We start from the raw sequence: 12500 nt of genomic DNA, 5'->3' as shown, positions 1-12500 counted from the left end.
TTTCCCTCCCTCCTTACCCTTCATCCTTCCCCTCCCTCCTCCCCTCCCTTCTCCCCCTCCCTCCTTCCCCTCCCTCCTTCCCTCCCTCCTTCCCTCCCTCCTTCCTTTCTTACCCTCCCACCTTACCCTCCCACCTTACCCTCCCACCTTACCCTCCCACCTTACCCTCCCACCTTACCCTCCCACCTTACCCTCCCTCCTTACCCTCCCTCCTTACCCTCCCACCTTACCCTCTCTCCTTACCCTCTCTCCTTACCCTCCCTCCTTACCCTCCTCCTTACCCTCCATCCTTACCCTCCCTCCTTATCCTCCCTCCTTACCTTCCCTCCTTACCCTCCCTCCTTCCCCTCCCTCCTTCCCCTCCCTCCTTCCCCTCCCTCCTTCCCCTCCCTCCTTCCCCTTCCTCTTTTCCTTTCCCTCCCACTTTTTCCCTCCCACCTTTCCTTCCCACCTTTCCCTCACTGTTTTCCTTCCCTCCTTACCCTCCCTCCTCACCCTCCCTCCTCACCCTCCCTCCTCACCCTTCCTCCTTAACCTCCCTCCTACCTTCCCCTCGCTAGTTCCGTTCCCTTCCTCTATCCACCTCTTCCCTTCTTTCCCTACCTTTCCCTTTCCCTAACACTCTTCCTGTCCCCCCTACTCTAACTCCTTACCATACAACTCCCCTATTCCCCCACACCCATTCCTCTCCCCACTCCCATTCCTCTCCCCACTCCCATTCCTCTCCCCACTCCCATTCCTCTCCCCACTCCCATTCCTCTCCCCACTCCCATTCCTCTCCCCACTCCCATTCCTCTCCCCACTCCCATTCCTCTCCCCACTCCCATTCCTCTCCCCACTCCCATTCCTCTCCCCACTCCCATTCCTCTCCCCATTCCTCTCCCCACTCCCATTCCTCTCCCCACTCCCATTCCTCTCCCCACTCCCATTCCTCTCCCCACTCCCATTCCTCTCCCCACTCCCATTCCTCTCCCGACGCCCATCCCTCTCCCAACTCCCATTCCTCTCTCCACTCCCATTCCTCTCGCGACTCACATTCCTCTCGCGACTCACATTCCTCTCGCGACTCACATTCCTCTCCCCAATCCCATTCCTCTCCCCACTCCCATTCCTCTCCCCACTCCCATTCCTCTCCCCACTCCCATTCCTCTCCCCACTCCCATTCCTCTCCCCACTCCCATTCCTCTCCCCACTCCCATTCCTCTCCCCACTCCCATTCCTCTCCCCACTCCCATTCCTCTCCCCACTCCCATTCCTCTCCCCACTCCCATTCCTCTCCCCACTCCCATTCCTCTCCTCACTCCCATTCCTCTCCCTACTCCCATTCCTCTCCTCACTCCCATTCCTCTCCCCACTCCCATTCCTCTCCCCACTCCCATTCCTCTCCCCACTCCCATTCCCCTCCCCACTCCCATTCCTCTCCCCACTCCCATTCCTCTCCCCACTCCCATTCCCTCCCCACTCCCATTCCCCCCCCCACTCCCATTCCCCACCCCACTCTCATTCCTCTCCCCACTCGCCATTCTTCCTCTCCCCACTCGCCATTCTTCCTCTCCCCACTCGCCATTCTTCCTCTCCCCACTCGCCATTCTTCCTCTCCCCACTCGCCATTCTTCCTCTCCCCACTCGCCATTCCCCTCCCCACTCCCATTCCCCTCCCCACTCCCATTCCTCTCCCCACTCCCATTCCTCTCCCCACTCCCATTCCTCTCCCCACTCCCATTCCTCTCCCCACTCCCATTCATCTCCCCACTCCCATTCCTCTCCACACTCCCATTCCTCTCCACACTCCCATTCCTCTCCCCACTCCCATTCCTCTCCTAATAGCATCCTTCCATTCCCTTCCCTTCTCCTTGTTAGTCTTGTCCTTGTTTGTCCCCTTTTATGAGCTTCTTACACTTCACTGCCTTTCTTGGTGTCCCATACCTCTCCCCCTTCCTCCCTTCCCCTCCATAGCTGACCTCTGCAGGGCGCCCCCATATACTTAACCCCTCCCTTACGCGACTCGTAATCCCCCCATTCCTCCCCCCAACAGATACTTAACTTCCCCCCCTCCCCCCACTTCACCTCCCAAGAGCGTGTTGAGGACAGCAGTGCAAGAGGAGATAGTTTCATTATACTGGAACTTTCATCTCGAGTCTATGGTTGGCTGAACACAGTTTTCCACGGTCAGTAAGGGAAAGTAGGAGGAAGAGGAGGAGGAAAGGAGGAGGAGGGGAAGGAGGAAGAGGAGAAGAGTGACCAGGAGAAACGCAAGGAAGAGAAAGGAGGAGGAAGAGGAGGAGGAGGGGAAGGAGGAAGAGGAGAAGAATGACCAAGTGAGACGCAAGGAAAGAGACGGAGAGGGAGAGGGAAGTAATAGGAGGGAAAAGAGAGGAATAGATAAAGAGAGGAAGAGAGTAAGTAGAAGGAAGAGAAAGAGAAAAGAGTGGAGGAGAAGAGGATAAAAAGGGAAAGAGAGGAGGGGAGGAGAAGAAGGGGGAGGAAGAAGACCCAGAAGAGTGAGAACAAAGAAGTAGATGAAGAAGAAAAAATATATACAAGAGGAAGAGAAAGAGAGAGGAGGAGAAAGAGGAGGAGGAGAAGGCAGAAAATATATATAGAAGAAGAAGAGAGAGAGGAGGAGGAGAGGGAAAAGAGGGAGGAGGAGAAAGGGGAGGAAGAAGAAGAGAGGAGGAAGAAGAAGAGGAAGAGGGGAGAAGGAAAAGAAGAGAGAAGAGAGAGCGAGAGGAAGAAGAAAAGGAGGAGGAAGAAGGAGGGGGAGGAAGGGGCAAAAGATTGAGAACAAAGAAGTACATGAAGAAGAAAAATATATATACAAGAGGAAGAAGAAGAGAGGAGGAGGAGGAGAAGGGAAGGAGGAAGAGGAAGAGGCAGAAGAGTGAGAACAAAAAAGTACATGAAGAAGAAAGAATATTTATACAAGAGGAAGAGGAAGAGAGAGGAGGAGAAAGGGGAGGAGGAAGAGGCAGAAGAATAAAAACAAAGTACATGAAGAAGAATAAATATATACAAGAGGAAGAGGAAGAAAGACGACGAAGAAAGAATAAGATATATAAGCTCAAGTGGCCGATGCATTGCTTTACGGGTCTCTTTGCTAGTAAACGGACCCTTAGACACCTCTACAACAGCGACCAACAGGGAGAAGTTAGGTGGGAAGGGGGAAGGAGGAAAGGGGAAGGGGAAAGGGGGGAGCGGATGGAAGGGGGGAGGCTACAAAGGAGGAGGGAGGGTGTGGAGTAGGGAAGAAGAGTGGGAAAGAGAATTGAGAGCGCGAGTGGAGGAAGATTTGTATGATTGAAGGATGATGCAAGTGAGAGAGGGAGGGAGAGAGAGAGAGAGAGAGGAGAGATACGAGAAGAGAAAAAGTATAAGGAAGAAAATTACGGTGGTATTCTTAAAAAAATTCTTTCCCTTTCAAGGATTTGTGTAAGATTTATATAAGGGAATATTTATTGAAGAAGATACGGGAGGAATAGAAAGAAGGAAGAAATAAATGAATAAAGGTAAAGGAGAATGAAAATAAAGATAAGAAAGATATAGAACAAGTGATAATAAATAATGATAAATAAATAAAAAGATAAATCAGGAAACGGGGAAGACAGAAAATATGAAAACTAAAGAAAAAATTAAATGAAAATAAATAATATTGGATTCTACAAAGAGTAAAGAAATAATCAAGATTACCTTGAGATAGTTTTTAACCTTTTCTCAGCTTAATAAAATCGCGTGGTGGCAATTAAGGAAACAAAATTTTAGACCACAACGAAAGAGAATCAGAGAGGAAGAACAAGAAGAGAGGAATCAAAGAGAAGAAGACAAGACGAGAAAATCGAAGAGGAGAAAGTGGATGACATTATTGGCCATAGCTGAGCGCCTCAGGGCGTAGGAAAGACATGATATCCTATCGTCTTGTAGCTTTTTTTTTATCATGAAGCTTCCTGCAACTGAATAAAACAGCTTACCGTCAACCAAGATAAAAATTCTGATGAATATCTCGAAAGGATTAATCAAGATGGATAAACTTTTTAAGACAGCGTTTCCTAACCTTTTTAGTCATGAAGCTTCCTGCAACTGAATAAAACATCTTACCGTCAACCAAGATAAAAATTCTGATGAACATCTCGAAAGAATTAATCGAAATGGATAAACTTTTTAAGACAGCGTTTCCTAACCTTTTCCGTCCATAGCACCCCCTGTTGTCATGTCTAATCAATCCAGCACCCCAATCTTGTTATTAGAAGGACACAAGAAAGTGAAGTGTACTGCTTGATGATTTATTTTCTTGATTCCTTAGAACTGAAACAAATTGACAATATTGTTTGTAGAAGAAATAAGAACACCCTAGAAAAATAAAATAGCATGGGAAAAAGTCAAATATGCACAACTGGGGTAATCAATGATACATATATCAATGTGATTTTTGTGTGCATCAATTCCCAACACCTTCTATAATTGATTTCAGCATCCCAGGTTGGGAAACGCTATTGAGAACGTAAGGATTCACATAAGCGAATGAAGATGCCTGTCTGTTTTCAGCAAAGTAATCATAAGATGGTTATGCAGGAAAAAGTTGTATTTAACCAGGGCTTCTATCCTTGTGGTCAATATCGCACTCAAGAGTTGTTAAAATAGAGATTGAACAAGGTTAACAAGATGGAGTGATGGTAGAGGACGTCATTAGTATTTATTTAATCAACATGTGTATGTATATATATATATATATATATATATATATATATATATATATATATCTTTGTGTTTACGGAACTCTCGCCTTCTTTTCCTTCTTCTTTTCCTTCTTCTTTCCCTTCTCCATCTCTCTCTTCCTCTCTTCTTCCTCTTCCTCCTCTTCCTCCTCTTCCTCTTCTCCGTCCTTCCGCTCTCGTTATCACCATCATTATAATTCAACCACCGCCAACACTACCATCATCATCATCATCATCATCATCATTGCCATCATAATCCAACCACCACCAACACTACCATAATCATCTTCATCATTATCACCATCATCACCATAATCCTCACCATCATCATCACTATCATTATAATCCAACCACCACCAACGCTACCATAATCCTCACCATCATTATAATCCAACCACCACCAACACTACCATAATCATCATCATCATCATCACCATCATCACCATCATCACCATAATCATCACCATAATCATCATCACTATCATTATAATCCAACCACCACCAACACTACCATAATCCTCACCATCATTATAATCCAACCACCACCAACACTACCATAATCATCACCATCATCATCACCATCATCATCACCATCACCGCCGTCATCATGAAGGCAGCAAATGACGCAGACACGAGGCTCTGTGGCTCGAGGGAGTCATAATTCGAGATAAAGAGCAAATGGGGAACAAGTATAAAGTGATGATTTAGGGCATGGGAGGAAATTGCAAAGTGATGACACCGATTATAGGGATGAAGATGGTGATGATGATGAGGATGAAAAGGAGGAAGAGAGGGTGGAAAGGAGAATTAAAAGAAATAAGGAGATGAGGAAGGGACAACGGACGATGTGGTGGTGGTGATGATGATGGTGATGATGATGATGATGAGGAGGAGGAGGAGGAGGATTACGAAGATGATGATTACGAAGAAGATGAATACGATGATGATGATAATGATGATGATGATGATGATGGAAGAGGAGGAATGAAAAGAAAAAAATAAGGAAATGAAGAAGGGACGAAGAACGACGCAAAGATGATGATGATGAAAAGGAGGAAGAAGAGATGGAAAGAAGAGTAAAGAAAAGCAAAGAAATGAAGAAGTAATGAAAAATGTGATAAAGTAAGGAAATGAAGTTCAATTGAATATCATGTTGAAGGAAGAAAGAAATGAGAAAATAAAAAGATAAGAAAAAAAAAGTTTAGTTGAACGACTTGTACAAAATGATAACGAAAAGTACATATTGTTCAGATACACAGAGTCGAAGATGAACTCGGATATGTGAACATTGGTGAACATTTGGTCAAGAACAAAAGAACAAGACAGTAAGGCATGATGTCTCACGCCACGAGGCGCTTAACTATGACAATGTCATCCAGTTCCTCCTCTTCATTTTTCTCTTCTTCCTCTTTGATTCCTTCTCTTTTTTGGTCTATAATTTTGTGTTTTTAGATAAAAGGGAGGAAAGAGGATAGAGAGGAGTAAAGTATATAGGGGATGGAGTGGGTGGGAGTGGTTTTTATGCCTTTGTGTTTTGGCTACCTCCCGTGCAAGGGGGAAAAAGCCTTTGGTATATATATGTATGCATATGTGTGTAATATATATATATGTGTATATGTATGTGTATATATATATGTATAAGTATATGTATATATATATATATATGTATAAGTATATGTATATGTAGTTACAGTCAGGCGATTTTATTGAGTTGAGAAAGTTAAGAGGGAGGGAAGAGGGTGGAGGGGAGTGGAGTGTGATGGGGATGGAATGGGTGGGAGTGGTTTTTATGCCTTTGTTCTTTGGCTACCTCCCTTATAAGGGGGAAAAGAGCCTTTGGTATATGTATGTATGTATGTATGAGAAAGTTAATCTCGAGAAAGAACATAACTGGATTTGTAGAACAGAAGTTAGTTAACACTCGAATGAGCAGTAGGTTAACTAACCCCTTCACTGAAGTGACACACTTTATACATTTTGTTCAAGCTAAGACCACGAGAAAGGTTACCTTCCTTCACAGAGTGAATAGATGCTTCTATTCTTTCTCTCTCTCTCTTTTAGTAATGGATGTTTCTCTTGAGGTCTTTTCATCCTTTATTTATCACTAGAGGTTTACCTCTAACTCTTGGTATTAGAGGTTACTCCAACACTTGGCGTTAGAAGCTTCTCTCTAATTGTCTTAATACTAGAAGTTAATAAATATTTTGTTTCTGGAGGTTCTTCTGCTAAATGAAACCAGTCAGTGACAATATAACCCATTTGGTCAAACGAGTTACTGAAGTACTTATTGGAGACAGAAATCTTTAGATGTTTCTGAAAGACTTCCTAGAACGGTCTGAAGGCAGAATATAAGAAATTAGTGTATAATTTAATGTATACTTGTAATGTATAATACTTAATGTATAATGTATAATAATGTATAATAATGTATAATGTATAATAATGTATAATGTATAATACTTAATGTATAATGTATAATACTTAATGTATAATAATGTATAATACTTGATGTATAATGTATAATGTAATTTACTGTATAATTTAATATCTTAACCTTTAGGGGTTCTACTGAACTAATGGAAGTCGCCTGGTGTAAGGCAGATCAAACTATTTAAAGACGGCAAACAGGAAATTGGTAATGAATATTTTACTCGTTCATTTTCTAGGATTCCTGTGAGGTGAATAAGATTGTTTTGCATTAGCTAGGATAAAATATATGTGTCAAATTCACCCAACTAGGTGGTAAATGTTAAACGGAAGTAAACCGATCACATAATTATTCTGCCACGAACTCCCAATACGTATCGCCAAAGTTTAAGTCTCCAGCAACAGCGCCACATGCTCCGTCCTGTCTGCAGTCCATACTGAATACCTCCCAACTAAATTTATGGTGAAAAATCCCGCTGCTTTCATGTTGCAGGTCTGTATCCCTGAATGATCAGCACCCGATAATATATTTTGATGAAGTCTTGAAGCAAATATCCCCGGACAGATATCCGGGGAAGAAGCTCGGGTTGCAGTTTACGATATAGTATAATGAGCTTCAGTTCACGAGGGAGAAGTTACGACGAAGGAACGGAGGCCAGAGGTTTATTACAAGCGCGCAGGTGAACACTATCGTGGGGAGGTGAAGTGGTAGCCAGGATCCTGAGTTCCTCGCAGGGGAATATAGATTGAGATTGTTGTTGTTTTGCCAATTATTTCACTGTTGATAATTAAACTCTGGTTTTTCAACGGCAGGTAAAGAATCTATACATCTCTCTCTAGGGACTTTTGATAACAAACTTGCAGTCCGTGTCACTGAAAACACGTTAGACGATCAAAGTGTCTAGTCACGTGGTGACTGTCAGAGCAATCATGAGAAGACGCCACTTTCGAATGTGGAAAAAAAAAAGACAATTTGGTTTTGCTTCACGAACTCCCACGTTCAGGGTCAAGAGTACGTTGCCTTACCAAAGTACTTTGGTTAAGAATTAATCCGCAGACTTTATACCCTTCCTAACCTCTGCGCCATGGGCAGGATTCGAACCCGCTCCATTGACCGCCTTGGCAAATACCAGCCTTGCGATTTACCGCTAAACTACAGTGCCTTCCATCCCTAAAGGAAATAATATTTGCGTCAAACCATCACAGGACTAATGTGGATGCTGAAATCATATTTGTACACATAGATATACACACACGTATACGAAAACGCACATGTGGGTACGCGAATACACACACACACACACACACACATGCCTTCACAGTCCCTGTGATCTTGAATTTGTCAACAAATACATGGTTAGCTGATTGTTGTACTTATCATATCATTAATGTAGTTAAATAACCTAACTAATGCCAACACGTTCCTCCCATCAGACATCTACTTCACCAGCACTCTGATCAATCACCTTGCCAGAAAATCTCTTATTCATTCTAAAAGACTAATTTTTAGATCCTATATATTCTAATGGCTCTATTCTTTCTAAGAAATATCAAAACATTTTCCCAGATTAAGAAACGCACATTCTTCCCACCTAAGGAGAAGTTTGAAAACATGGCATAACTGTTCTGAATCAAAATAGGTTATCTGTCAAAATCTTCATTTCTTCCGAATATTTTGTCCAACTTTCACAATCGTCTCCTCTGTAGCTACTCTTCTACCCAAGGACACCGGCTTGTAATATAGAGGGTTCCTCTATATAATTTGGAACCACATTACTGTTTTTTCATTCTCTCAGCACTTTCCTTTCTTCTAATGAACATATAATTATCATATCAATCTTATCTACCAGTTCTTTATATTCTTTTAGCATCCATCTAGAGATCACGACAGGCAGCAAGGCTAATGTCGTATATAATATTTCCAGTAATTGTTTTACCTCTTGTACTTATATTTACTTTTTGTAGTTATATTTTTGACACTCGGCACATATTCTCGTTGTTCATGAATTCCCGTCAGTCATTACTCCTGATTATATATTGTAAACTTTTACTCATTATTTCAACTTGCGTTTTTTTCTTCTTTATAGACTCTTTAATCTATTTTCAAAAAGTTATCTACTTCCCTGTGTATCAATCTATCGTTATCGAGTCAAAAGAATGAGTTTGTTTTTACATCAGGCAATAATATCCTTTTCAGATTTGTTCTTGTTCTCTTTCTATACTCATTATTTCAACTTGCGTTTTTTTCTTCTTGATAGACTCTTTAATCTATTTTCAAAATGTTATCTATTTCCCTGTGTATCAATCTATCATTATCGAGTCAAAAGAATGAGTTTGTTTTTACATCAGGCAATTACACCCTTTTCAGATTTGTTCTTGTACCCTTTCTATGCGTTTATTTGACATTTCCTTGTGATTATTTCCTGTTCTCTTTATTCTTCGTTGAAACTTTCCTTGTGCTGTTCTTCTGTCTCTTTAGGCTTCACAACTAGTTAACCAGTCCCTCCAATATCAAACTGTAACATGTAATTACTGTAATTACGGAGCTGCCTAGTGTAGGCCTTATGGTCTCTTGCAGTCTCCTTCATTCTTATGTTCTTATGTTCATTCGTACATTCCCTTTTTTTTTACGTTTATTATTATTATTTGTAAGTCTCCAGTCAGTTCCGTCAGATAATAATTCTTTTTTCAGTTTTATTAATTTTGTCTTTCCAAAGGCATATCCTTGTCTATACATCCTGTCTCTCGCTCATTCACACACTCGCTATAGCTATATAGAATTCAACTATAAGATCACACGTATTTCAAAGGTTCGAAAATCACAGGGGGGCTTTTAGTCAGAAGTAAATCCAATCTGACCGTGGATAGAAACGCTGGGAAAATACAGTCCATAAGAACAATAACAATCCAGTCCAGCTGATTTGTCTCTTCTCGTGTGCGTGTGTGTATTCATCATGGTCTTGGATCAGGTGTTGGACTCCTGATCGACAGCTATTTCCCTCCCGGAAGAGAGCTCAGAGCTCATATATGACCGATCTATGGGTAATGCTGTGACCTCACACGCAGACACACACCCAACTCCCAACCCACGAGAGTTGGAGTAACAACTCGCAGCGCAGCGATACTGAAATTATTTCAGCTCTGGGCGGGATTCGAACCCGGACTGCCGTAGTGGCAGCCGGGAACTCTGACCACTGCGCCACGAGGTGTGTGTGTGTGTGTGTGTGTGTGTGTGTGTGTGTGTGTGTGTGTGTGTGTGTGTGTGTTTATTGGTTATAACCAGTGCTTCTATCCTTGTAGACAATTACTAGTAGAGGAGGCGGAGGCATTAGAGATGGAAAAGGAGAAACTTAGTGAAGGCAGTACTAACAAGGGAGAGTAGAAACTAGAGACTATTTCTAATCTCTTTTGAGTGGAAACTAGTCCCTGAAAAAAGCGTGCCTCGGGTCCATAAGGGTGCCACCAAGGTCCCTAAAATGATGACAAAATAAAACTTAGGGAGTCATTACCCAATATGTAATGTACGTTTGCACGCTTTATTGATAGAAGTGATTATAAGCATAAAATACATTGATGGGTTGGTTCAATAACTGAATAAAATCATCAGAGGTTAAGCAGTTTATTTGAGATTAAATCTAATCCCGTTGGTATTAGGTTTCCAGGCTTTATCTGAATAAGATCGTCTGGGGTAGGCCAGATTAAAGTGTTATCGTTTCGAAGGAGAAGAGGAAGGAGAAGGAGAAGAGAAGGAGAAGAGGAAGAAAAAGGAGAAGAAGAGGAAGAAGGAAAAGCAGTGGGAGAGAGGAGGAGGAAGAGAACGAGACAGGAGAAAGAGAAGGAGAAGGAGAAGGAAAGGGAAAATGAAAGGTAAAAGGAGGAGGAGAAGGAGGGGAGGAGGAGGAGAAGGAGGAGATTGAGGACTAGGAGAAGGAGGAGGACCAGGAAAAGTAGAAGGACTAGGAGAAAGAGAAAGAAGAGGACTAGGAGAAGGAGAAAGAGGAAGACTAGGAGAAAGAAAAGGAAGAGGACTAGAAGGAGAAGGAGGAGGTGGAGGACTAGGAGAAGGAAAGGGAGGAGGACTAGAGGGAGAAGGAGAAGGAGGACTAGAAGGAGAAGGAAGAGGATTGGGAGATGGCGCGGGAAGAGGATACTAAGAGAAGGAAAAGGAGGACTAGGAGGAGGAGGAGGAGGAGGAAGAGGAGGAGGAGGATTAGAGTGGGTCGCACACTCCTCTCAGTCCCTCGAAAGGATCCACCACGTCCTACTCCTTATCCTAACGCGACATCTGGCTTGCCAAAGACGTCCTGCCATTTCTCTCGCTGAGGAGTCTGAAGATCCTACATTTCGTTCCGCGTCTGGGAGTTGAAGGGAGTGAATGTGAGCACCACTCCATCTCGATTGGATCCCCATAGAATTGGTCTTGACTCCGCTTAGCTCACTTTTTGCTACAACGTCATAAACTATGGTCATTAAGAACCGGGAGACGAGTGTGTTCTCAGGCACGTGCGCAAGCCATCTTCGGCCTTACGGACCTTTACCGTAAGGGTGCTATCAGGTTGACCCGGTGCCCCTGACGTCTTCTGCTTATACATAGGGTATAATCTTATCCAGAGATATGCCATAATCCATAGATGCATACATCATGCACAGGGGTATAATCTCTGCACATCAGTGATGATTACGAATGCAGCCCCGCGGTAATTTCCTTATTGCATAAATGCCGGCAACATGCTGAGGACTAGGCAGCATAAGAGGCAGCATTGCAAATGTCGACAGTCATTTCGGCTCCATCAGTCAAAGAGTGTGATTGGGCAGGATGAAGTCGCCTAGCTTAAGGCCCAGCAGCGTCCTTTGTGTTTGTGTACGAATAGATTTCATTTTACGATCCTACGGAATGTTACCGAAGATGAATTATATATTATATAAACCAATCGAGTACATCGTTCGTCATCTCCCATTGTATAAATATCCTGTCCCTCCCCCCCTAGATCTGTTTAATTATTTTTATCTTATCTCTATTTTCTCTTCATGAAAAGTCATGCTATGTGTCTGCAGGTGTTTCTCTCATCTCAAAAAAAAAAAAAAAAAAAAAAAAAATTAGATATTGATTTCAGTGTTTTATATCATTGCCATTCTAATTACGTGGATGAGTATATACATACTAACCTGTCATTGTCGCCATATCTAATGGATTTTTCAATCGCTTCGTACTTCGATATGTCAAGTATATTATCCTCCTCTGCAATCAATGCCTCTCGTGTGTTGATAATTAAATATAAAACGAGAGAGTTGAAACAGACCATTTGTCTTGGACTCGTACTACTCGTATAAATGAAAACAGATTAATAAGTAAAATTAATTTTC

Source organism: Oratosquilla oratoria, chromosome 44 (genome assembly GCF_046742065.1).
Source record: "Oratosquilla oratoria isolate Oo_2021 chromosome 44, ASM4674206v1, whole genome shotgun sequence".
Taxonomy (NCBI): Eukaryota; Metazoa; Arthropoda; class Malacostraca; order Stomatopoda; family Squillidae; genus Oratosquilla; species Oratosquilla oratoria.
This window is presented reverse-complemented; position numbering follows the sequence as displayed.